The sequence below is a fragment of the Camelus ferus genome, chromosome 11 (assembly GCF_009834535.1).
Source record: "Camelus ferus isolate YT-003-E chromosome 11, BCGSAC_Cfer_1.0, whole genome shotgun sequence".
In the NCBI taxonomy this organism is placed as follows: Eukaryota; Metazoa; Chordata; class Mammalia; order Artiodactyla; family Camelidae; genus Camelus; species Camelus ferus.
Window position 1 is genome coordinate 26,278,842 of NC_045706.1, and position 23,344 is coordinate 26,302,185.

A 23,344-nucleotide genomic window follows, 5' to 3' on the forward strand; every position below is an offset into this window, starting at 1 on the left:
TGGGCTTTCCCTGTGCTCTGTGTGTCAGGCTGCTCCCTTTTGGCACTATCACCAGTTACGAGCAAGTTCTTTAGTACACAGAGTGGAAATCACCCCCCTGAAACTTCTCACATCCTTATGTCCTCTGCCATTCATTCACTCATTCAGTAACTACTGAGTGCCTCTGTCAGGTACTGGTGCTGGGGACATGGTAAATAAACCATCCCAGGCCTCAAGGAGCTTGCCTGGAGAGGAAGGTACATGTAAACAGGCAATTGCAAGATAATGATGAGAAATGTGTAGGGTAAACCTAGATACTCGTTTGGAGGGGAGAAGAATGCCCAGCCTGGACTTGGATGATGGTTTTTGGAGGAAGTGACACCTGAGGTCACACCTAGAAGGCAGGTGAGCTAACCACATGAAGCGGGGAGTGGAAATGTTCTCAGTGAAGATCTGGAGGCAAGAGAATGAGGAGTGTTTGGGGTTCAGTATGCAAGGGGTTTGGTGGGGCTGACACTGTCTGGGCCAGGCACACAGCTGGAGAGCTAAGCGGGGGCTGGGTCTTAAAAGCAATGCTAAGGAGTTTAGAGTTTATCCTGAAGGCAGTGCAGAAGCATTACAGGGTTTTCAGCAGAGGTGTGGTGTGATGAGATTTACAACTGAAACAGATCACAGGCTCTCGGAGAAAGGATTAGAGGAGCAAGACTGGACAGGCAGCCGACTGGTGAGGAGGTCCGTGCAAGGACTGTGGCGAGGGGGACGGAGAAAAGTGCTGACTGGAGGGAGGTTAGGTTGTAGAAGCAGCAGGATTCAGTTACAGAGTAAATCTTGTTCTCCTTCCACCTGACAGCCCTTCAAGCATCTATGGAGAATCGTGTCTGAATGCACTTGAAACAAACTGTCAAGAAAACAGCAGGGTCTCCTGTTCTAAGGCTTAAGTAAGCTCTGCTGCCCCTGCGACTTAGCGATGGAAAAGAGAGATGTTAATAGTGCCAAACAGTGGTCACTGGAGTTTGAATTGCCCATAGAGTAAAAAGAGCATGATGGAATCAGAGTAGAGGTCACTGCAGACGGTTTGCTTGTAAACGTATAGGAGAAGAGCTGACTCCCAGCGTGGACGGAGTGCGAGAACAAAGGGAGGCCTCCTCAGACCCCAGCCCTGCAGGCGGCTTTCCAGAGCTCCTGCCTGCACAGCACCCGGACCATGATAGACACTGTGCAATGAGGCACATTTTTCAAGAATAGGATGAGGTTAATTTCTGAAAGAATGGTGGTACTAAAGACTCCCCTCGGCTCTAATGCTGTTCACAGATGATGAGAAAAGAATACAAAATGACTTTCCAGCCTGCAACTGTGCTCTAGCTACTGGAGGACAGTTCATTAGGAATCTGGACAGGGCGTTAGATTCTGCAGGTCTCTTGGCCCAATCACTAGAGGAGACAGAGGCCAAACAGTGTGATGGGGTCAACAGTCTGGAGGGCCAGAGACTAGATACCTGGGAGGGGAACCAAGCCTCACTTCCATGGCGCTCACCATACCCATGAGAACTGTGGGCTTCTGCAAGTATCCCCAGGCCCAGGGCCTCTCTGGAAAGCCAGGTAGGGTATGTGGCACCGTGAGGATCCAGTACCCTGCCACCATTAAGAGGTCAGTTCCTGCACAGTCACAATTTGGCCAGAGAAAATAATTCAATGTTTGTTAGTTTTTGTTTGTTTGTTTGTTTACTCTCCTTTCAGTGTGGTAATATTATTTATTTGAAAGAGAGTTAGATTCATTCTTTTCTATTTGTATTCTGTTTTGTTTTCTGCTTTTAGCTTGTTTCTCCTCTCCTCATCCTTGTTGATTTTTTTTAAGAGCAGAAGTGTTCCTTACCTAGGGTCTGTGGGGTCTGTGGATGGGCTTCATGGGGTCTGTAAAGCCCCTGGGGTTTTATGCAAATTATTGGACACATGTGCATTTTTTCTGGGGACAGAATCCACAGAATTCAAAATATTCCCAAGGTGATCTTTAACCCCAAACATTTAGGGGAGCAAGAGAGAAGAGCAGAAATCCAAGGGCCCTTTAACAGGCCTCCTCGCAGTAGGGAAGGAAGTTCCACTAGATTGTGAGACTCTATGGCAGACAGGATCTTACCTATCGTATGTCCCCAGTGCCAAGCACATATGCAAATGCCGAGTGAACAGACCCAAAGGAGAGAAGAGAGACTTGGGAGCAGATCTGCATGTTGAAGCAAGCTCAGCATTGCTGTTTCTTCCTAAGGGCACCTGCCCACCAATGACAACATAACATCAGGTCAGATGTCTTAGATTCCGGACCTCCCAGGGAGAACCAAACCTCCTAGAACCAAACCACAGTTGGAGATGGGTGTGCAGGGGAGACAGCCGGGGCATTTGTCTACAGGTATACACAGAGAGAGAAACTAGGAGAAAAATCTCAATTTCCTGCAGAGACACTGACCCAAGGCTCTGATGTATCCCTTGAATGGGTTTTTTTTTGGCTGCATGGTCTCTGCCAAATTGAAGAACAAGAGTTATTATATGTGAGGGAAGCTGTGAATCATGCAGGGTTTGCTCCTCGCAGGCACCAGCTGAAAGCTTTCCCTGGGTGTGGTGGGAGGTAGGGACTGACCCTGGCACCTGACACAGGATGCTTCACTGAAGGACAGCACCACTCCTCAGGGAGCTTCTGCTGCTAAAGAGGAGCCTAAGGAGGTAGATGATGATGTGAAGGCCTCATGGTCAAGGACAGCCTCCCCGGAGTGCCTCTACTGTGCGGCACATCCCACTAAGTGCTGGCTAGGAATCCAAAAGAAACAGAGAAGCTGACCCTTGCTACATGGCTCAAAGAATGTTTGGAAAGTCACGTTTAGGCAAAAGCAAAATTAGAGCTGAGCCATACAACCTGAGCCCATACAAGCTGAGTGATCTGTAGGGTGGGGAAGTCAGAGGGAGTTTCCTTCAAGGAAGGAGCTGATATGGACTTTGAGGAAGGGTTGAGTCTGAAAAAAGAAGAGACAAAGGTGTTCCATCCAGCAGTGATGGCTCAAGGAATAAGCGGCGGTATGGAGAAGAGATGGCTGATACTTAGGGCAGAGAAGGAGGTTGCTTCAAAGACCAGACAGGCGGTGCTGAAGTCACATGCCCATAAAAGATATTGTGCTTCAAGAGGGACAATTTGATGAAAATGATGTTTGAGGAAGAGACTGTGTTGGTCTGAATTGGGGAGTCACCCAATGCAAGGAGGACGGCAGGGGTATTACTGAATGGGAGATACTGGCCTGGGACAGATGGCCGTGTGTGACTGCCTGTTAACCCTACCTGCCAGCAGATCAATAAAAGATGAAAATAAGAATTTACATGGCTCTGTTGCCTAAGATCACAGCGGCACATACAGCATTCTTTCAAGTAACAATGAGAATTATTTATAATGATTTATTGAGTGTCTATTATGTGCTCATTATTGCATTAACCACTCCGGGAAACCTCACAACCACTGAGGGAAATATGGGAGAAGCCATGTACTTTCTACCATTTGATACCATGTGTTATAGATTTGCCCAGATGTAAGTCTCGTAAGAATACTGTGCATTAGGTGTGGCAGGAATTATTATCCCCATTTTATAGATGAGAAAAGGAATGCTGAGAAAGGTTAAGACACTTGCTCACAGCCACATAGCCAAGGACCGTTAGCCAGCTCATTGGATCCTGACACCTAACTTTCACTCCGATTTCATGGAGGCAGTGTTAACAGAGCCCTCGGGAGTAAAACACCACTTTGGCCTAGGTCTGCTGCTCACTTCAGCTAAACACATCAACTTCCTGGCATTGATTTATTAGTAGTTTAACTCGTTCAGGGTCACTCAGTTGAGTCTGGGCTGCCTGGACAAGATGCTCAAGGAGCAAAAGTAGAGGTGAGGACAAGAGGACCAGCCCTCCCCATCACCTCCCATAGTTTAGAAGACAGTAAACACTCTCTGTTTCCCCCACACCCGGCTCAGAGAGGGCCTGGGTTGCCAGAAGGTGGATGACACATTCGATCTGCATTACATCAGTCTGCACAAGATAAAGGCAGACAGAGTGAGGGCAGGGTCTCAAGGTCACCATTACTTCTTCATGCCAGAGTCAGGTCTAAGGAAAGCAAATAAAATGCTGACGGTTGCTTGGAATTACAGAAAGCAAGGAGGAAGAGATCCCTGGGGCGGCACTTTCCTAGGCCTTGTCCAGCAGATGCTCCTGCCAGCCCCTTGGAACCCGCTCCCTCTCCCCACCCGCCTCCAGCCACCGGCCAATTGCAGCCATGCAAGCACCAAGGTCCTCCACTTGAGGTGTTCTACTCTCTTCTCCTCAAATCCTCTCTCTTCCAGGACTGTGAGCTGCTTGTTTCAACTTTTCTAATCTGTACAATTACATGGGTAATTGTGAACCAAAGCAGTTCTTGCTGGTCTCACCTTTGGGACATGTGAACTTAAGGTATGTTTTGCATCTGGCTAAATCCTGAGATCTCTGTTTTATCTTCTACCTGGCTCACCTGATTCTAAGGCTGCTTCCCACAAATCGCAGAGATGGTTACAACAAAGCACCAGGGGTGGCGGTGAGGGGAGCACAGGGCCCATACATGGCTCTAGAGGGATGGGGGAGACCCCATTTGCAGGAGCTAGAAGACAGCCAGTGCCTAGGACGGGAAGCAAATGCGCCAAGCTTCAGGCCAAGATCAGGCGCTATATCTATTCTTATCAAGTTAATAGCTTGACATGTTTTCCATCTGAGAGCAAGGCATTAAAACAGGCTCGGGAGCAAGGAGTTAGATTCAGGACTTCGCTCGCTTGCCTGTCTCACAGGTGTTCCAAGATGATGGCTGTGTCCCTCCTGGGGGCAACGCACAGCTCTTAATATGAAATTATTTATGTGACATTTTCTTACTCCAGAGCTTTCATTCCACAAAATGTATTGAGCACTTAGCATATGCCAGGCATTGACAATGAGCAATTTATAATTTAGCACCCACTATATGCTGGGCCCTGTTCATTCTCACAACAGCCCTGTGGGTTAGCTATACAAATGCCCCCATTGCACAGGCGAGGAAACTGAGGCTCAGAAAGGTGAGAAACGTACCTGAACTCACACAGCAAGTACATGATCGAACCAGGATTCCAATGACTATGTGACTCACCAATGCCCGATGGGGCCCCTGAGAGGTGAGAGGCAGCCCTGCCTACAGATGCCACATCCAGGGGGAGACAAAATGTAATCAGATCATGAAATGTAAGGTGCTCCCGTCAGGGAGACAGTACATCTGCATTAATCCTGATCCCATTCAACAAATCCCAACAACCAAGGCAAAAGCCACCTTGAGAAGTCCACTGGCTTCTAAGATGCTAATGTACCATTCCCTTTGCCTCCAACATTTACTCATGAGTCATTCCCATCTAACCAGAGCTAAAGCATGCCCCAAAGTGGTTGGCTGTTGCCCGAAGGGGTGAGGAATACTGGTACACCTCCCAGTTCCAGAGTCCACCTTGAGTGGGGAGAGCCACAACCTCTCAGAGGCTATTGGGTCTTGAAATAACCGCAGCTGGGTGTATTAAACATGCAGGTTCCCAGGGCCCCAGTCAAAGCCTTTGGGGGTGGGGCTCAGGATCTGCATGTTTAACAGCGCCCACCTCCACCCACAAGTGATGCTGATGTCCTCACCAAGTCTGAGAACTGATCCAGTCCAACCTCTCATTTTCCAAGTGTGAAAACTGAGGCTCATGGTTATAAAGCCGTGAGTATTCCAGTCAGGGCCATAGGACTAGACCTCAAATTTCTTTCTCAATCTCTCTCTGTTTCTTTCCCCTTCTTTTTTCCCTCCCTCCCTTCCTTCTTTTCTCTTTATTTTGACAACACAGACTTTTCTCTCACCACATGCAGTTTATCAGAGAGGTTCCAGTTCACTGGGCAGCTCTGCTCCACGTGGTTATAGAATTCAGATTTCTTGTGTGTGTTTACATAACATTCTAGGGTTTTTTTCTTTTAAAATCCTAATTCTTTTTAAAATCAGCAATGAAGAGAGATGGTTTGACACATAGCAAAGAGTAGTCATAATTTTTCATCTGCCAAGGAGGCTAAGACATGGGAGTGAATGAAAAATAGTCTTAACCATTTGTTCACGCATGCCTTCCTTTATTCATAAAACCATCACTGACCATCCAGTGACTGGTGCTGGGACTACAGCAGCACCTAAGTTAGGGCCCCTGCTTTTGTTCTAAGTCAGCTCACGTCACAGCATCACTTGGACTAAAAAAATGAAACCGGATGACCTATGAGCAAGCACCAGGGTACAGGGGGGCCAGAGGCAGCCCCGAGTGAAAAAGAACACGGTCCCAGCCTAGCTTTGTTCTCTCTTATGACCACCCCACTTGGCGTCCCTCTTCCTGGAGAATCAGAATCTGTGGTCCAAGAGTCACACACATGCGTTTCAAGTTCCAGACAACCACAATCTGGGTTCAAGAACAGAATCCAGGTCGGGAAGGAAGGAGGCTCTTTCTCCCTCCCAGAGCATCAGTGCCCCGGGTGCTGGGAACACCAGCAAGGCGGCGTGAGGCGTCCACAGACTGGCGAGTTTAGCAGACCAGGCAGAGCCAATAAACATCATCTCCCTGGACTTTAATAAGGTTTTGAATGGGTTCCCACTTAAGTAGTCCTTGAGAAACTTGGAAAATTTGGCTGAGTGTGAAAGTTTTATTAAGCAGGATGTTGGGGAAATTAGTGGTGTCGTTTAGCAGCTTCCAAAATCATTTTTGGCATTAATTTGCTTTGTCCTAGGTGGTCTCCAAGCCATTCTTATCTTCTTCCCTCTGTCTCTCTCCTAATCCCAATGACCCTTCAAATGGACTTGTGCAGCTTGGAGCAGGGTTGTAAAATGGGACTTGCATAAAAACTGGGGTCAAGGGAGCTATAACAGAATGATTAAAGCAAACAAAGCCCACTTTATGTTCCAACCTAAATGTTGAAAACATAAAACCACCCTTAAATATATGCCGGCTAAGTATATGGAGAATAAAACTTCCTTTTGAAAATAAACTTTGGCTCCTACAGTCAGTTCATTATACACCATCGCAAAAGTGCGGATCTAAGCAGAGGAAAAGCATTGCAAAGGCAGAGAAAGGAGTAGAAACTGTCCAGTGGGTGCAGAGTGGGGAAGGGCCAGGGTGGCTGCAGCACAGGGGTAGGAGGTGGCTGAGGCTGAGGGAATGGCTCAGGGTTTCTATCTCCCTCCTCAGATGGTCACCCTGTAAACTCACAGCTACTGCCTGCAAGCAGCCGAAAACTATAAAGTACAGCTACTGGTACTAACAGCCATCACTACTCTGTGTCTCCTAAATGCAGAGCACTGTGCTCAGAGCCTTGTCTATATTCTCTCATTCAATTTCCCTAATAATTTTGCAAGGAAAGCATTATTCCCTCCTTCACACATGACCCAGCCATGGTCATCCCCCTAAGGGGGGATAAACTCAGGCCCCCGACACTCTAAAGCCTACACTGTTTTTTAAAAACCACATCAGAGAGAAAGTGAATATAAGTATCTGCCTGTGATGACGTGAGCATTTCTTATGGTTTCCCCACAATTACTAACATATTTTTTTTGAAAAATCACTTATTAAAAAAATACAAGTAATACATATTTAACACATTCTTATAAAACCCAAACAATTCAGAGTGGATAGAAAGGAAGACTTCTCCTGACATTTCCTATAATTAAAGGTACAGCTAAAACAAAAGCATGTTGGAGGAAAAATTTTGAAAAGAAAATCTATAGTCCCTCCACTTGAATGAAACAACTGGCAGTGATTTAGAATACTACTTTTCAGTCTGTTTTTTTTTTCTTTCTATACTCATGGTGTTTGTTGTATGATGTACACTCATTTAAAAATTTCTTATTGAAGTATAGTTGATATACACTATTGTGTAAGTTTCAGGTGTACATATAGAGATGCACAATTTTTAAAGGTTATACTCCATTTATACTTTTTATAAAATATTGGCTATATTCTCCAATATATACTCATATTTTGCATCTTGCTTTTGTCTAATTACATCATGGGCATTTTCCATGTCTACTACCTGATCTTATCCTTCAGAGTTTACGGCTGAGTAACATTTAATTGAGAGCCTCACTGCTAAACATTTCAATAGTTTCTAATTATTTGCTATTATCAAAGGTGTTGTAATTAAGATCTCCATGCATTTTTTCCCTTTCTCTAGTTTGGATGATTTCCCTAGCATTCCCAGAAGCAGAATTAGTGGGCCAAAGGGTGGGAACATTCTTAAGGCTCTTGATCCATAGTGCCTAACTGTTTTCCAAAAGGATTGAACCAGTTTTTGCCATTTGGAAGCTTGTTACTGTCTCTGTGTGAGAAGTTCTGGGGAAAGACTTTGTTTAGAGCTTCTTATTCTGCTTAACTGAAATCACCATACTTTAATTTTGCTGTTTCATACGGCCCCTTTCAAAGTCTGTTGACAATGTTTGACCATCTGATTACTGGATGGAAGATTTATACTGGTCTCCCTGTCTCCAGGCTCTTCCTGCCTTCGATCTGTTTTGCACACTGCAGCCAGATTAATTCTTATGGAAACATCACTTGCCTTGTGTCACTGCCCTTCTCAACAACTTGTAGTGACTATTTCCTCCCGGACCAATTCCAAACTCCTCTACTGGGCCTGGAATCCCCTCCATGGGTCCCGCTGACCTTTCCAATTTAATCTGATCTCCTACCACCCTATGCAGAAACCTTCAACCACCCCCCATCTGGTCCCCAATTTATGCTTCATTTGCTTTCCCCTCTTGCTTATGTTTTTTCCCACCTGAGATGCTTCCCCATCCTTTCTACCTAGTCCAAATCCTTTTCTGCTTTCCGGGTGGCTTAGTCCCATCCAGTCAGTTGAGAATTCTGCAAGAAGAGCCATGGAAAATGAGGAAAGACCCAGAATCAGGAATGCAGAAAGAGACGGAATCAACGGAGGGAAAGCAGTGGTGATACCACACGTGCCATCAGGGGTCAGCAGGACAGGCAGCCCCACGTTAAAGGTGTGAATGGGTTAGCAACAGAGATCAGAACCAAGGCAAAATTCTTTGTGCTAATGATAACATTTAGGCTGTTTCTAATGGCTGAAAGAGGGGATCTGTGAGAGAGCAAGATTGTGGGCTAGGGCTAATAAAATGATGATGACAATAATAATTATAGTATAGATGGGATTAGCTTCACCTTAAAAAATAATGGTTTAAATACGAGAAAAATTAATTCATATTTTATGAAAGGGAATCCTCAGGAAGTCCAGTGCTGGAATGGCAGCTCCCTGCTCATCAAGGACCCAAGCTCTTTAGCTCACTGCAATGCCATCCCTAGGGTGTGGCCCTCCTCCTCATGTTCTAAAATAGCAGTTGGGGCACCACCTGTTGCATCTAGAACCCAGACCAACGAGAGGCTTCTGCTCAGAACTCGTTGGCCTAGTAACTGGCTGCACCTATCTATAAGGGTATCTATATGCCCAGAGAAAAATCAGGGTTATGTTACTAGAAGAGGAGAATAGATTTGGGGGCACATGGCTAGCAGTCTGTGCTATTAGTTATTGAGGAACTGTGGTAATCAATTTATATCTATTATCGCTTTTAATTTTTATACCAATTCTATAAGAAAGTACATAGTAGAAAGGAGAGTAAGACCTGGACTGTGTCTGAGTCCAGAGCCTGGGCTCTTTTTAAAAAGAATTTTTTAGGCTTCATGGAAATTTGTTTTTATGATACAAAAATCACAACATAATTGGTAAATATCTTGTTTTTTTTCTCTTGCTTGACCAAACACACACACACACACACACACACACACACACACACACACACACACTTACATCACCTTTCAGAGACTGAGTCTTATAGTCTCTGAAATTGCGTCTGACCATACAATACAGAACTGACTGCTTCAGTATGTGTTTAGTTACTTTTGTTGTGTGTGGAGGGGTGTATATATAGGCCTTATTTGTGAAGAATATGCAAGACTTTCTCTATAGGTTGTAAAATGCAAGCGGTTCTCAATAAATAATATTGAAATAATGTTCTAAAGGAAAAAAAGAGCAATTTATATTTGAGAACATTCAAGATAAACAATTTTCGCAACTGAGAGGTCCACTGACATAGTTGTGAATGTGAAAGAGGGCAAGAAAGATTAAGTTTTTCCTCCTTCAATTTATGTTATGTTTTGGACTATCACTCCAGTTTTCCTGTAAAATAAGTGACTGGAAAAATTGCCACATAGAGAGGGTGGGCAGGTTCCCTAGCGCTAATTTTGTGACTGGTCGGTATCTAAGATGCTAGGAAGAACGAACTCTTGGTGGAATTGGATGAGTATCACGCCCCCAGTTGGAGAGACAGAGTGAGGGTGAGGCAGGATGGTGGGGGGCAGAGGCCATATTTGATTACAGAAGGAAAGCTGTTTGGAAAAAAATTTTCAGACTGATGGGATTGCAAACAGAAGAGGAAGAGAGAGTATAGGGCAGAGACTAGTTTAAACAAATACAGTGCTACACTGGAATTGGACACCACATTGTAAAATAATTACAAATCAATAAAAAAAATGTTAAAAAAAATACAGTGAACATGGAATGGGGTTGGGGAGGCCAACTGGACTTTAAATACTTGCAGACAAGGCACTTTTAGCTTTGTACCACTGGCTACCCTTTGGTTCCTCTCAAGCTCCTAAGGCTGAATTATACCCAAGGATTGCAGCAAAAGAATGGTCAGGCCCAGTAAGTGCCAGCATTTTTCCATTGTTCCATTTCCATCCTTCCTTCTATGACTGTGTGAGCCTGAGTTGTCTGCATGCTGCTGTAAAGGTGGGGGCTGCATTCCAAAGGAATGACTATGGCTAGGCGTTGTCAAGGGAGGGTAGCCAGAGAAAACCATGGGGAAAGGCTAGTTGGAATGTAAGCATTCCCAGAATGTAAGCAGCTGGAAGGCAAGGACCAGGTCAGTTTTGTCCCACTGCTACATCCCTATGCTAAGTACAGTGTCTAATCCATGGTTCCCTCTACCCTTACCCATTGAAGTTTCGTTAAATAAATGAGTGGATGAAAGATTGTGGCCCTGAGGTCACAAGCTAAGAAGGATCTATAAGCGCTTTCCTGCTGCCCTTTAAGGTGATCAGAGGGACTGTCAGGAAACATTCCGCGGGAGGCAGTCCTGGCCTATTTTGTCACCCAGGCAACTGCAGGTTGAAGTGAGGTGCTGGTTTCAACAACATGGCGGGTCTCTGGTGTGAGTCTAGGATCATAAATGGCAGTGACTGAGAAACTTCTGAGACTGGGTAAGGGGAGGACTTTGTTCTTTCTGCTCTTTCTGCCTTCTCCCTACCATGTATTGACCCCTTTCTAAGTCTCAGGCATCATCCTAAATGCTGTACATGCAATTTCTCATTTAACCCCGATATTCCAGGGAGGCAGACATTAACAATCCCCATTTTCCAGATAAAAAACCTGAAACTTGAAAAGGTTAAGTGGCAGCTCTTAAGTGAGAAAGCAAGATACCAACCCAACTCTCCTTGGCCCCGCAGCCCTCATCTTCCTGCTTAACCACTCCACTCCCTGCTTCAATCTGCTCCATGTTCTAACTCACTTACTCAACCTGGTTGCAAAACATTTATTTTTTACCTATGTAACTAACATTTTATTTTGAAATATTTTCAGACAAACAGAAATTTTGCAAAAACAGTATGAAGAATCCCCATAAACCCTCCATCCACATATCCCACAGGACTTCAGTTTTCATCAGTGTTTCAGGGAGTGCAGACCCTTGCCAAAGGCAAAGAGAAGAAGCACTGTGGCAGCTGGCTGGTGGGCCTGACCACGTGGGAACCCTGATCCCCTGGAACAGATGCGCCGACTCCCAGCATTCCCCCAGAGGACAAGAGGGTCATCCAGTGACTCGTCTAATGGGGAAGCTTCTGAGGAATGTCCCAGGCGCCAGGCTTGAGAGATTCATTAGCTACCAAAAATATCTAAACAAGGGAAACATTAGCAATGAAGGTCCCTCAGAATAATTCCACCTCTTTCTCCCTTGTGCTGTCAATTCAGGGCAGAAAGACTTACTGTGAACCTACTATGTGTCTGGCCTGAATTAAGTACTGGGGAAAATGATAACACTGTCAGTGATGCTGCCTCAGGAAAAATGAGGTAGTTGACTAGAAAAGACAAGGGAGCCTTGGTAGGAAATTCCCCACTGGTAGTCGATCAGGGATCCTCAGTTGGGGAAAAAACCTCAAGTTATTTTGGAAACAAAATTAGGAGGCTGGGGGGTGGTGGAGGGAGGCAAGAGAAGATGGGACAAGTTCCCACACGAAAACAAGGCAATCCAGCTCAGCTTCCTGCCTAATGCTGGTGGTCCTTGTGGGGAGGGGGGCGCAGCTCAGAAGGCAGGAGGCCCTGTGAGAGGTGGCCAGAGAAGCAGGGCCCAGAATACTGCAGTTTTAACAGCGGAACCAACGAGCAACATAGGTAGAGCCCCAGTTGAGCCTCCAAGCAAATCTACAGACCATAAAAAGATGAGGGGATTTGGCTAATGCTTCTGGGACAATATTTGCATACAGAGCAGAGGGGAGAGACATGGAGAGCACCCCCCACCCCCAGGATCATTCATTGTACCCATAAGCCTTCTTGGTCCTTTCTCCTTGCATGTTCTCTATGCCTCCTTCATGTCTAGTTTCATCTTAATAAACCTGGTGGCCAGCATGCTGCTCTCTCCTTGTCTATTTTTTTTCAGATTATAATGGAAACAGACCAAGGAGCCTGAAGATCTGGATTTGACTCCTGCTTCTGCCATTTAACAGCTGTGTGACCTTGGACAAGCCACGTAACCTCTCTGAGCTGTGGGTTCCTCACTTGCAAAATGGAAATTATACCTAGCTCAAATGAGATAATGTAGGGAAGCACTTTTCAGGTATTAAAGTACTCTATGAGACTCACCTGATGTTTTGCTACCCTTCTCATCTCCCCTACAATTCTCCTACTCCCCACCCTCCATCACCCCACACCAAGCCCAACTTTGGTGGAAAGAGCACCAGACTGGGAGTTAGGAGCTACGAGCTCTGCCTCGAGTTTCATCATCAATTTTGGTCCTTCAGCAAGTCATGATCTTCCCATGGCCTAGGTTCCTGTTTGAACAGAATATCTTTCATGGTCTCTTCTACCATGAGGTTCCACACATTGCTGCTGAAGGGGTCAGGAGTTTATTTTCAGACAGGAATACAATTGGGCTAGGAGGACGTCACTGCTTCTGTGCTCAGCTGTGCTCTCATAGCAATCGTCTATTAATATGGCCGGGATCATGCACTTCGGAGTCGGGTGTGAGCCTGAGGGTGTCTCCAATACTCAGTTTAGCGCAATGAGTCTTTTTGACTCATAGCAGGGGAAATGTCTCCAGTTGGGGGGAAATGAAGTTGTCAAACATAGTCCTTAAGGAGAGAGAGATTTATAGGAGATCACATACAAAAGCACAGGAATTAAACAAACAAACAGGGAAAGAGCACTTAAAAGCTCAGACCAAACAATATATACTGCACGCTATGCTCAGGCAGGTCAACCAGTGGTCTGAGGTCTCCCCAAGCACCACCCAAGCATAACAGCCTGGACAATTGTTCATCTTCCAAGAAGCCCTTCCCAGGAACCAAAGGGTTGCAGGAAGGTAAAACCAATGACTTCATTGAAGGGAATAAAAATGGCAGTGGTCAGTACAGTCCTTTAATGACCATTTTGTTTTTTAAAACTTGCATTTGTGTAGCTCAAGATTTGGGCTCTGTTATCTATCCTACCCCTCCCCATGGCGCTCTGCTCCTTGACTACCTGAGTCACACTGCACCTCCTTGTGTCTGTCCGGCTCTGCTGCCCTCTTGATCCTCCTTCGTTAGAGTCTCCATCAAATACAGGATGCAAATAAAATTCAAATTTCAGCTAAACCACAAATACCTTTTTTAGGATATTTGGGACTTACTTATACTAAAGATTATTCATAGTTTAGTTGAAATTTAAATTTAAGTGGGCACTGAATACTTTTATTTGCTAAATCTGGCAACCTACTATCAAGGCATTTATTGTTTTTATCTCTGTCCAGAACATATGCTCCCACCCACATCTTCCCTTGGTCAGCTTCATGGAATTCAAGCTCCACTGAAGTGTCTCCTCTTTAGCGAGACACTCTCTGACCTGCCCCTCCAATTTAAAGTAGCTACTCTCCCTGCAAAGTGCCTTTCTAGCATATCCCCCTGTATTACCTCACTCTGAAATGAGTTTGCTTATTTGCTTTCTTGCTTAATGTCTGTTTCCCCCAGCTAGAATGATAGACATTGCTATATTTTTCCCTCATCATTCTCCATCACCTGAATGTACCTGGCAAAAGCCAGACATTTAATAAACACTGGTTGAATGGATGAATAGAATGTATGCTTCAGAGCAGTGCTTCACAAACTAGAGATTTTGTTCAATTTTGTTAAAATCCAGATTCTGATTCTGTAGGTTGGGCATGGGCCTGAGATTGTGCATTTCCAGCAAGCTCCCGGAGATGCTGATGCTGCAGGTCCACAGACCACACTTTAAAGGGCAATAGAATTCTCTGTGGTGATGGAAATGTCCTGTGTCTGCTCTGTCCAATACAGCAGCCACTCGTGGTTATTGAGTACTTGAAATGTGGCTAGTGTGACTGAGGAATTTCACGTAGTTAAAATTTTTATTTTTTTCTTAAATTTTACTTAATGCTAATTAATTTAAGTTTAAATGTCACAGCTATTTCAACAGCACAACTCTAGGGAAGTGGTTCTCAGTCTTGGCTGCACATTAGAATTACCAAAAGCACATTTCAAAATACAGATCCCCAGCACCTACCCCAGAGCAATTAAATCAAAATCTCTGGGTCTGGGTCTTACAGCATTGGTTTTTACTCTTGTTTTTTTTAAAGTTCCCCCAGGTTATTATAAAGTGCTTCCAGAGCTGAGAACCTCACCTTAAAAGTTTTCAGAGCAGCAATATTTTCCTTTGCTCATTCAATCCTTATCATAGCCTGGACAGCAGGTAAGACAAATGTAACTAAATATCATCAACCCCAATTTACTAGGAGTAACTGAGGAGCAAGAGGGTGCATAGATTTGCCCAAGGTTATATAGCTGGTGATTGACTGATCCAGGACCGACACGGCCCTGTGTTTCCACATCCATCCTCTGCCTCAAATTCTTTGTGAAAAGAGGCAAATGCCTTCACTCGAACCAGTCAGGCAAGTCTATACTGTCTGCGTAGCTGCCACCGACTTTCACCTGCCTTTGATGCCGCCTTTCCCAGGGCCTTGTGTGGCCACATCATTCCCCAGAGAGACAAGCCAATTAGAATCCTCACCCTGTTTTCATCACTGATCAAGAAAAGAATGGGTCTCTCCCTACCAGACAGGAAGGAAATCCAAGTTTGAGTGGATGAGGGCACCTTGCCATGGAACTCACCACTCCCAGGGTGGGGCCTCCAAGTGGAACAGACCCACTCCTTCCTGCCACACCTGCTCACAAGGGCACAGACCGAGGGGTCTTAGGGAGAGAAGTCAACAGTGACAACACAGGTGACCCTGAAGGGTCTCCCAAAGAATTCACAGACCATACCGGGGTTTCTGGTGGCAGGGTTGGGATACCACTATTGGGGGCCACATGGGGAAGATGGTTTTAGGTGGGAAAAATTTTTTAATATTTAATACATATTTATTTTAATGTTTATTAGGAAAAACTCAGCTCATTAAATCTGAAATTTCACAGATATTTCTGATATAAAATTCCAGCCAAAATTAATTTAAGAAAAAAGGGAGCACATTTAAAGCAAAAAGTTAAGGAAATAGTAGTAGGCGCAGGACTTGGATATGGCCAACATAGTGACGACAGCCTGGGTGTACCCTGGGGGTGCAGTGGGAGGGGGTGGACAGTGCCCTTTGTATGGGAGGTCAGAGGTGGAAGGGAAGGCTTTCGTGGAAACACTCTTGTCAGCGGCATGTTTTTCAATACTGAAGAATTACTGTCGTTGACAAGAAATCCATTGTCTTGCAATAATGGCCAGGAATGAAAACAGCACAGCTTCCAGCCCTCCAGGGCCTGCAGTGAGGTCCAGCTGAGGGAAGGGGTGAGCCCGACCCTTTCAAGCTGCAACAAGCCTGCAGAAGACCACACTCAGCCCAGCACCTCAGTTCTGCTGCAGACATGCCAGGAGAGCCATGCCCATCCAAGTCTGGTGTCCAAGGACAGGCCCTCCTGGAGGCCAAAGAACCTGGTCCTAGCTGTCCAGGGACAGTGTTTGCTCAGTCTCAAGAATCCCAGCCCCCACCTGGAGCCTGGGTTGACCAAGCTCAGAGTGGTTACTGCCTAAAAGAACACACTGCATCTACAGGGCCAACCCCATGCAGACTCAGCTCCCACCTTTATTTGTCAGTGGGACTCAGAGCCTCCTGGGGAATGGATGAACTGGGACCCTGGGATGGGGAAAGGACACGTGCTCAGTTAAAATGGGCTGACAGCCACACTTTGAGAATGAAAAGGGACTAGATCCAGCTTTCAGGAATGAGAGTTGCAGTCTTTGAAATGTCCCAAGAAGGGGGGGGGGTATGAATAGTCAGAGCACAGAGAAATTTTAGGGCACAGAAAATACTCTGTATGAAACTATAATGGTGGTTATCCTTCATTGTACATTTGCCCAAGTCCATGGGATGTATACCACCAAATGTGAACCATAATGTAAACTACAGACTTGGGGTGATCATGCTATGTCAGTGTGGGTTTATCAGTAGGAACAAAAGTAGCATTCTGGTGGGAGATGCTGATTACAGGGTAGGCTATGCCTGTGGGAGGGCAGGGAATATATAGAGAATCTCTGTACTTTCCTCCCAATTTTGTTATGAACCTAAAACTGCTCTTAAAAAAAAAAGTCCCAAGAGAATTTGTGAACACTCAAAATCCAACCAAGATTACCTGGGAGTGGGGGTGACTTCAGAGAGAATCAATTTAATTGTGCATGCAACTGAGAAAGCTTAAACTGTTTATATTTTATGGGGCTCTGGCTAAAGAAAGAATGTGCTCAGAACTGGCATAATTTATATAAGGCACCACTGCTCAGAGAGTCAGTATATATCTTCAGTACCAGGTCGGGGATAAGGTACCCAGGCCCATGATTTCGATATCAGTTCTGCAGGCAGGTAACAACCACAACCACAACCACAATCACATCAATGGCCAACATTAACTGAATACTTAGCACCAGTTACCATTTTAAAAGCATTTAGTCCTACAACAACTCAAGGAGGTAGGCACTTATATTACCCCATTCTACAGATGAGGAAATTGAGGCACTTATATTACCCCATTCTACAGATGAGGAAATTGAGGTTAAGTGACCCACCCAAAGCCACATCTGGACAGTGGGCGTGGAGATATCTGGCACTCAAAGCTGCATGATACTGCCATTAAGAGCATCCAGGTAACACCCATGCTCCAAGCTCATACTCACCAATCTATCCTCAAAGGCAATGCTGGCTAAGACAGCAGAGTGAGGTGCAAATCTTGACTCTGTCACAGTCTAGCTTCTTAACCACCTAATGCCCCAATCCCTCATCTGTAAAATGGGAATAACAGCACCTGTCTTTCAGAGTGTGTGAAGATGAAATGAGAGGATATACTCAAAGCCCTAAGCAGTGTTCTTGGCCTGGGGGAAGCTCTCCATGGTTACTCTTGGCTACTCACCAGCTCACCCTCCCCTACAGGTAAATCTTTTTGGAAAGCATCATGATAACAAGGGCTCCCTTCTACAGAGGGCTTCCCACATGCTTTGCCTGCTGCTAAGAGCTTTTAGTACATCCTCTCCTTTCACTTTCACACACCCTACAAGGCAGGCATTATCATTCTAATTCAAAACGTTTGAATTCTGGTTTATCCATTTGCCTCTTGTGAATTTAATCATTTCTCCAGAGACAAAGGTCTTCTGGATGTAGAAACCCACACAGCACCTTCGAACCTGCAAAGCTGAGGCCCAGCCAGGCCTGGGGGGCTCCGTAGGGATGCCCGGCGGGCCCCTCCCAGGCACCAGCCATCTGACACATGGAGCCACTTCTATAGGCTGCCACAGGATATGCCCGGGACACCCTGAAGCTGCTAATCCCAGCATCAACACGGCGCTTTTCCTTGAAGGATTTCCTTTCCTTTAACGAAATTGGTATTGACTAATATTAACACATAATCACAAACACCAGTGCCTGTTTGATGTGTGATCTCCTATGCATTTTCCTATGTATATATACATCCTTTTATAAAGAAAACAAAAATGCGATTCTACTTTATGTACTCTTCTTGCTTTTTCACTTAACATATGATAGAAATCTTCCCATGTCAAAAAATATAACTCTATATCATTGAAAAAAAATCTACATAGAATGCAGCATGCTCTTTTTAACTGTTTAAGGAAGACTGGATATTTTTCCTTTTTGCTCATCTGCATTTTGTAACTTTTCAACAATGAAGACATATTCGTTTTGTAAAAAATAGACCATAATTTTTTAAAAACTAGTATTGAAAAGATGATGCAATAACACTTTAAACAGTTTCATTCTTGTTAATTATTTTTCCAGTTCTTGTCCACATACAAGAACTAGAACAAATATTTTTACGTAGTTATTACCATTTTGAAATACTCCTTTACCACTTATCTGAAACATCTGTCCATGTTTCTTTGGCACCCTCTTAAAGGCTTGTATAAAGGCCTGGGGAACATGGGGGCAGTAGGAGGTGATGGGCTGTTCCAAAGAGCAGTGCCCAGAGCAGAGATCCAGGAACAGACCCCTTAACAGTCTGGTGAAACCCATGGCCCCCTTCTCAGAATAATACTTTCAAATGTATAAAACAAAATATATAGGATTACAAAAGAAACCAACTACATTGAAATATAATCATCAAAATTAAAATATATACTATAGTAATAATATATGTAATTCTTTGTGCATTAAGGAACAAAGTCTAGCAGTGATTCTAATTTCTACCATAATTTCAAAGCAGTGATGAACATAGACATTTCATATCTACAACACAATAATGTGACTTGAAAACATCCGTGATTTCTATTGGTGACAAGTCTCAGGTTCACTAACTCAGCTGCAGTCTGTTGCCTACATTTATAATTCAAGGAAATACTGCATTTCATTTTACATTAACAAAAATAGATGTCATTTTTTCCCCTCCAAGTTTATAGACCTCCTGAATTCTACCAGGGAGGTGGGTTCTAGGTCAATAGACACCTGCTCCACAGAATTTCTATACTTATTTCTATAATTTCTATACTCTATACTAGGAAAGATGAAAGGAAAAAATTATTTCCAAATCTCTTTCCCTTTTCTTTTTTTTTTTTCACCCTTTCTACCCAAACCACCAGCCTCTCCAGCTCTCATGACTATGAGACCATTCAGAATTAATTTGCTAGAGATTTTTCATCTCTAGACAACTGTCCAGCCCCCAACCACTTCCACTCCCTGGTCACCCTCTGCACATACACAGAAAGAAGCTCATCTTGCCGTCTTCCAACTCAGCACGCTTCATATTTGCACTAGATTTAACATGTACATCCCTCCTTCTTCCTTCCTGACAGTCACGAAGTCGTCGAACAAGTCCAGTCAGTTCTGAGCGAAGGAAGCTGGATAATCCGCCTACTTATTGGAGGCTGCCTAATCCAAATAGATGTTTTCCATCACGGAAGGTATTTTCCAGGACTCTGCAAATCCAGAGGATCAGTCTCCTTCCTTCACACAAGCATCGGCACTGGATTCATTTCTGAAATCACTGGCACCAACCAGGCTCTGGTTCTTGGCCCGGGTTTCAGAAATTATCTGCAATGATTGTACTCTCTTTTCCTTCCACCAATAATTATAACAAATTGCTTTTGTGTGGCACCTTTTGCTTCTAAGCAGTAACGTTCGCACGAGAAATGCTGTTATCCCAGAGGCAGGATGTGGGCCCAGAACTCTGGATTCCTAACCCAATGTTCATTCCATGATGCCGAAATTCAATTATTACTAATTCCATTAAAACACAGAATTCCTGAGACACAGTGAACTTGTGTCTCCTTTAACTAAACATGAAAATCTCATGATCTCCTTTAATATTATTTGAAAATTTTAAATGCTTAAAACATTGTGGCTAAAAATAAATCAAAACAACGGGAATTTTTAAAATACTCTTTATTTTTAAAATACTATACTTTTTTTGATTTTTAAAAACAATATATGTTTACTTCAATCATACAATATCCTAAGGTGATCAAACTGTCCCAGTTGGCCTGAGACTACCCATTTTATTTATATTTTTAATTTTAATTTTTTATTGAAGTGTAGTCAATTTACAATGTTAGTTTCAGGTGTACAGCAAAGCGATTCAGTTATACATATACATACACACACATATATATTTTCTCAGATTCTTTTCATTATAGCTCATTACAAGAAATTGAATATCCCTGTGCTACGCAGTAGATCCTTGCTGTTTATCTATTTTATACATAGTAATATGTATCTGTTAATCCCAAACTCTTAATCTATCCCTCCTCCCCTTCCCCCTTCTCCCCAGGTAACCACTGTCTGTTTTCTATGTCTGTGAGTCTATTTCTGGTTTGTAAATAAAATTTGTATCTTTTTTCTTTTAGATTCCACGTATCAGTGACATCATATGATATTTCTCTTTCTCTGTCTGACTTAATTCACTTAATATGATAATCTCTAGGTCCATCCATGTTGTTGCAAATGGCATTATTTCATTCTTTCTATGGCTGAGTAATATTCCATTGCACAAATATACCACATCTTCTTTATCCACTCATCTGTCAATGGACATTTAGGTTTTTTCTATGTCTTGGCTATTGTAAATAGTGCTGATGTGAACCCTGGGTGTATGTGTCTTTTTGAATTATATTTTCCTCCAGGTATACACCCAGGAGTGGAATTACAGGATCATATGGTAACTCTATTTTTGGTTTTTTAAGGAAGCTCCATACTGTCCTCCATACTGCTTGCACCAATTTACATTCCACCCAACAGTGTAGGAGGGTTCCTTTTTCTCCACACCCTCTCCAGCGTTTATTATTTGTAGACTTTTTAATGATAGCCATTCTGACTCGTGTGAGGTGATACCTCGTTGTAGTTTTGATTTGCATCTCTCTAATAATCAGTGATTTTGAGCAACTTTTCATGTGCCTGTTGGCCATCTGGATGAGACTGCCCACTTTAAACTGAAAATGCTACAGTTCACAAACTCCTCAGTTCCAGGAAATCCTTCAGTCTTCAGCTGAAACAACAGATGTTTGCATCATCATTTTTTTTTTTATTGAGTTATAGTCAGTTTACAATGTTGTTTCAATTTCCAGTGTAGAGCACAATTTTTCAGGTATGCATGGACATACATACATTCATTGTCACATTCTTTTTCACTGTGAGCTACCACAAGATCTTGTATATATTTCCCTGTGCTATACAGTATAATCTTGTTTATGTATTCTACATATGCCTGTCAGTATCTACAAATTTCGAACTCCCAGTCTGTCCCTTCCCACCCTCCTTCTCCTCTGGGAACCACAAGTTTGTATTCTATGTCTATGACACTGTTTCTGTTTTGTATTTATGTTCTTCTTCTTCTTTTTTTTTTTTTTAGATTCCACATATGAGCAATCTCATATGGTATTTTTCTTTCTCTTTCTGGCTTACTTCACTTAGAATGACATTCTCCAGAGACATCCATGTTGCTGCAAATGGTGTTATGTTGTCATTTTATGGCTGAATAGTATTCCATTGTATCTAGTCATCTGTCAATGGACATTTAGGCTGTTTCCATGTCTTGGCTATTGTAAACAGTTCTGCTGCTTCATTATCTTGTTAGCTTCTCACTACCATTTTACCTTCTAGGGACGGGGAGTCCAAGAAACCCAGGAGGTACTAGCATCAGAATAGAGAATTTTTTCAATTGACACTTACTAAATGAGCACTGTGTGACAGAATCTAACCTCTCCCAACCTGGTGATTAGAACTGAACCATGAAGAATATCATGAACCAGACAGAAGGACTGAATTATATACATTGTTACTGAATGGAACTTGGGTTAACTTGCTCTTCTGGGCAGCAAAGCCTATCTACTTGACACCAGGTTATGGTGAAAGAAAGTACAGCATTTATTGCAGGGTGTCAAGCAAGGAGAACAGGCAGTTCACGCTCCAAAGACCTAAACTCTCCAATGGCTTTCAGAGAAGGGTTTTTAAAGGCAACATTTGCAGGTGAGGGTCGTAGTTTGTGGACTTTCTTCAAATTGGTTGGTGGTGATGTACCAGGGTGATGTTTTGGAAATGTTAATCATCAGCCTTCTGGTTCTAACCAGTCTGGGGTCTACGTGCTTGTGGTTAGCATGTAGTCACCATCCTCTATCTGCGTAGCGGGGAGTCTTAGTCCCTGCAGAACAACTCAAAGATATGCATGGGGTTGTTAGGTAGATCCCTTTAGGAGGAACTAGGACTCTGTTTTATTGATGAACTATTGTTTTAGCTATCATTACTTCCCTTGCTTGACTGCTTTTCCTTTGTTTCTGCATTACCTCACTTCCCTAATTAGTAGCTGTTTGAGTCTACTCTTTGGAACTCAGGGAAGGCCTAGGAGAGCCTTTTCTCTACAAACAAGAAATGGGGGACACAGCAGGGCTTCTGTACTTCAAATGGCCTCTCAGGGTACTGTTCAGTTTCAGTACCACCAGCTCCAAAAGGGTATATTCACATGTTTCTATGAATAACACATGTCCCCTAGAGTTGTGTGGGGCAGCCCTTGGAGAAGGGCTGGCTTAGGGTTAGAGTTAGTTCGTGAAAGAGACGGAATGAGATGGAATGAGATCTTAGTTTTCTGACTTTCAGTACAGGGCTCTCTCCATTGCAACATTAAATTCAGAATAATTAAGCCCAAGACATGATTTCTCCAACACAGATAATCCTCTCTCCTCTCCCCTCCAACCAGCTAGGACCTGGCTCTTTTGTCCTTGTGGATTCAGAGCCTGCTACACACCTCCCCAGAGTAGGTGCAGCTTTGGTGGTAGGATCTGGGAAATACATGATGCACTACCTCCCCAGTGATGTATATCCCACTAGTCTCTTACAGGGCTAAAGTCAGACTGATTAGTGAGTGAGGAAGACAACTGCTCTTTTACATTCTAGCAAATCAGTCCTGGGGAGACTGCTCTGTGTTTCTTTATTCTAGAAGCAAAGTATTCCCAGTCTCCAGTGTTCTGGCATCATTCTGCCTTGTGATTTTGTCTAGCCT

General features: G+C 43.7%; 1 protein-coding gene across 2 annotated transcripts in view; it reads right to left on the reverse strand.

The window, feature by feature from the left end:
* The window catches only part of ENTPD7 (ectonucleoside triphosphate diphosphohydrolase 7), a 106,567-nt gene that overhangs the window by 61,741 nt on the left and 21,482 nt on the right, over nt 1-23,344 (reverse strand). The gene's annotated exons all lie outside the window — the stretch shown is intronic.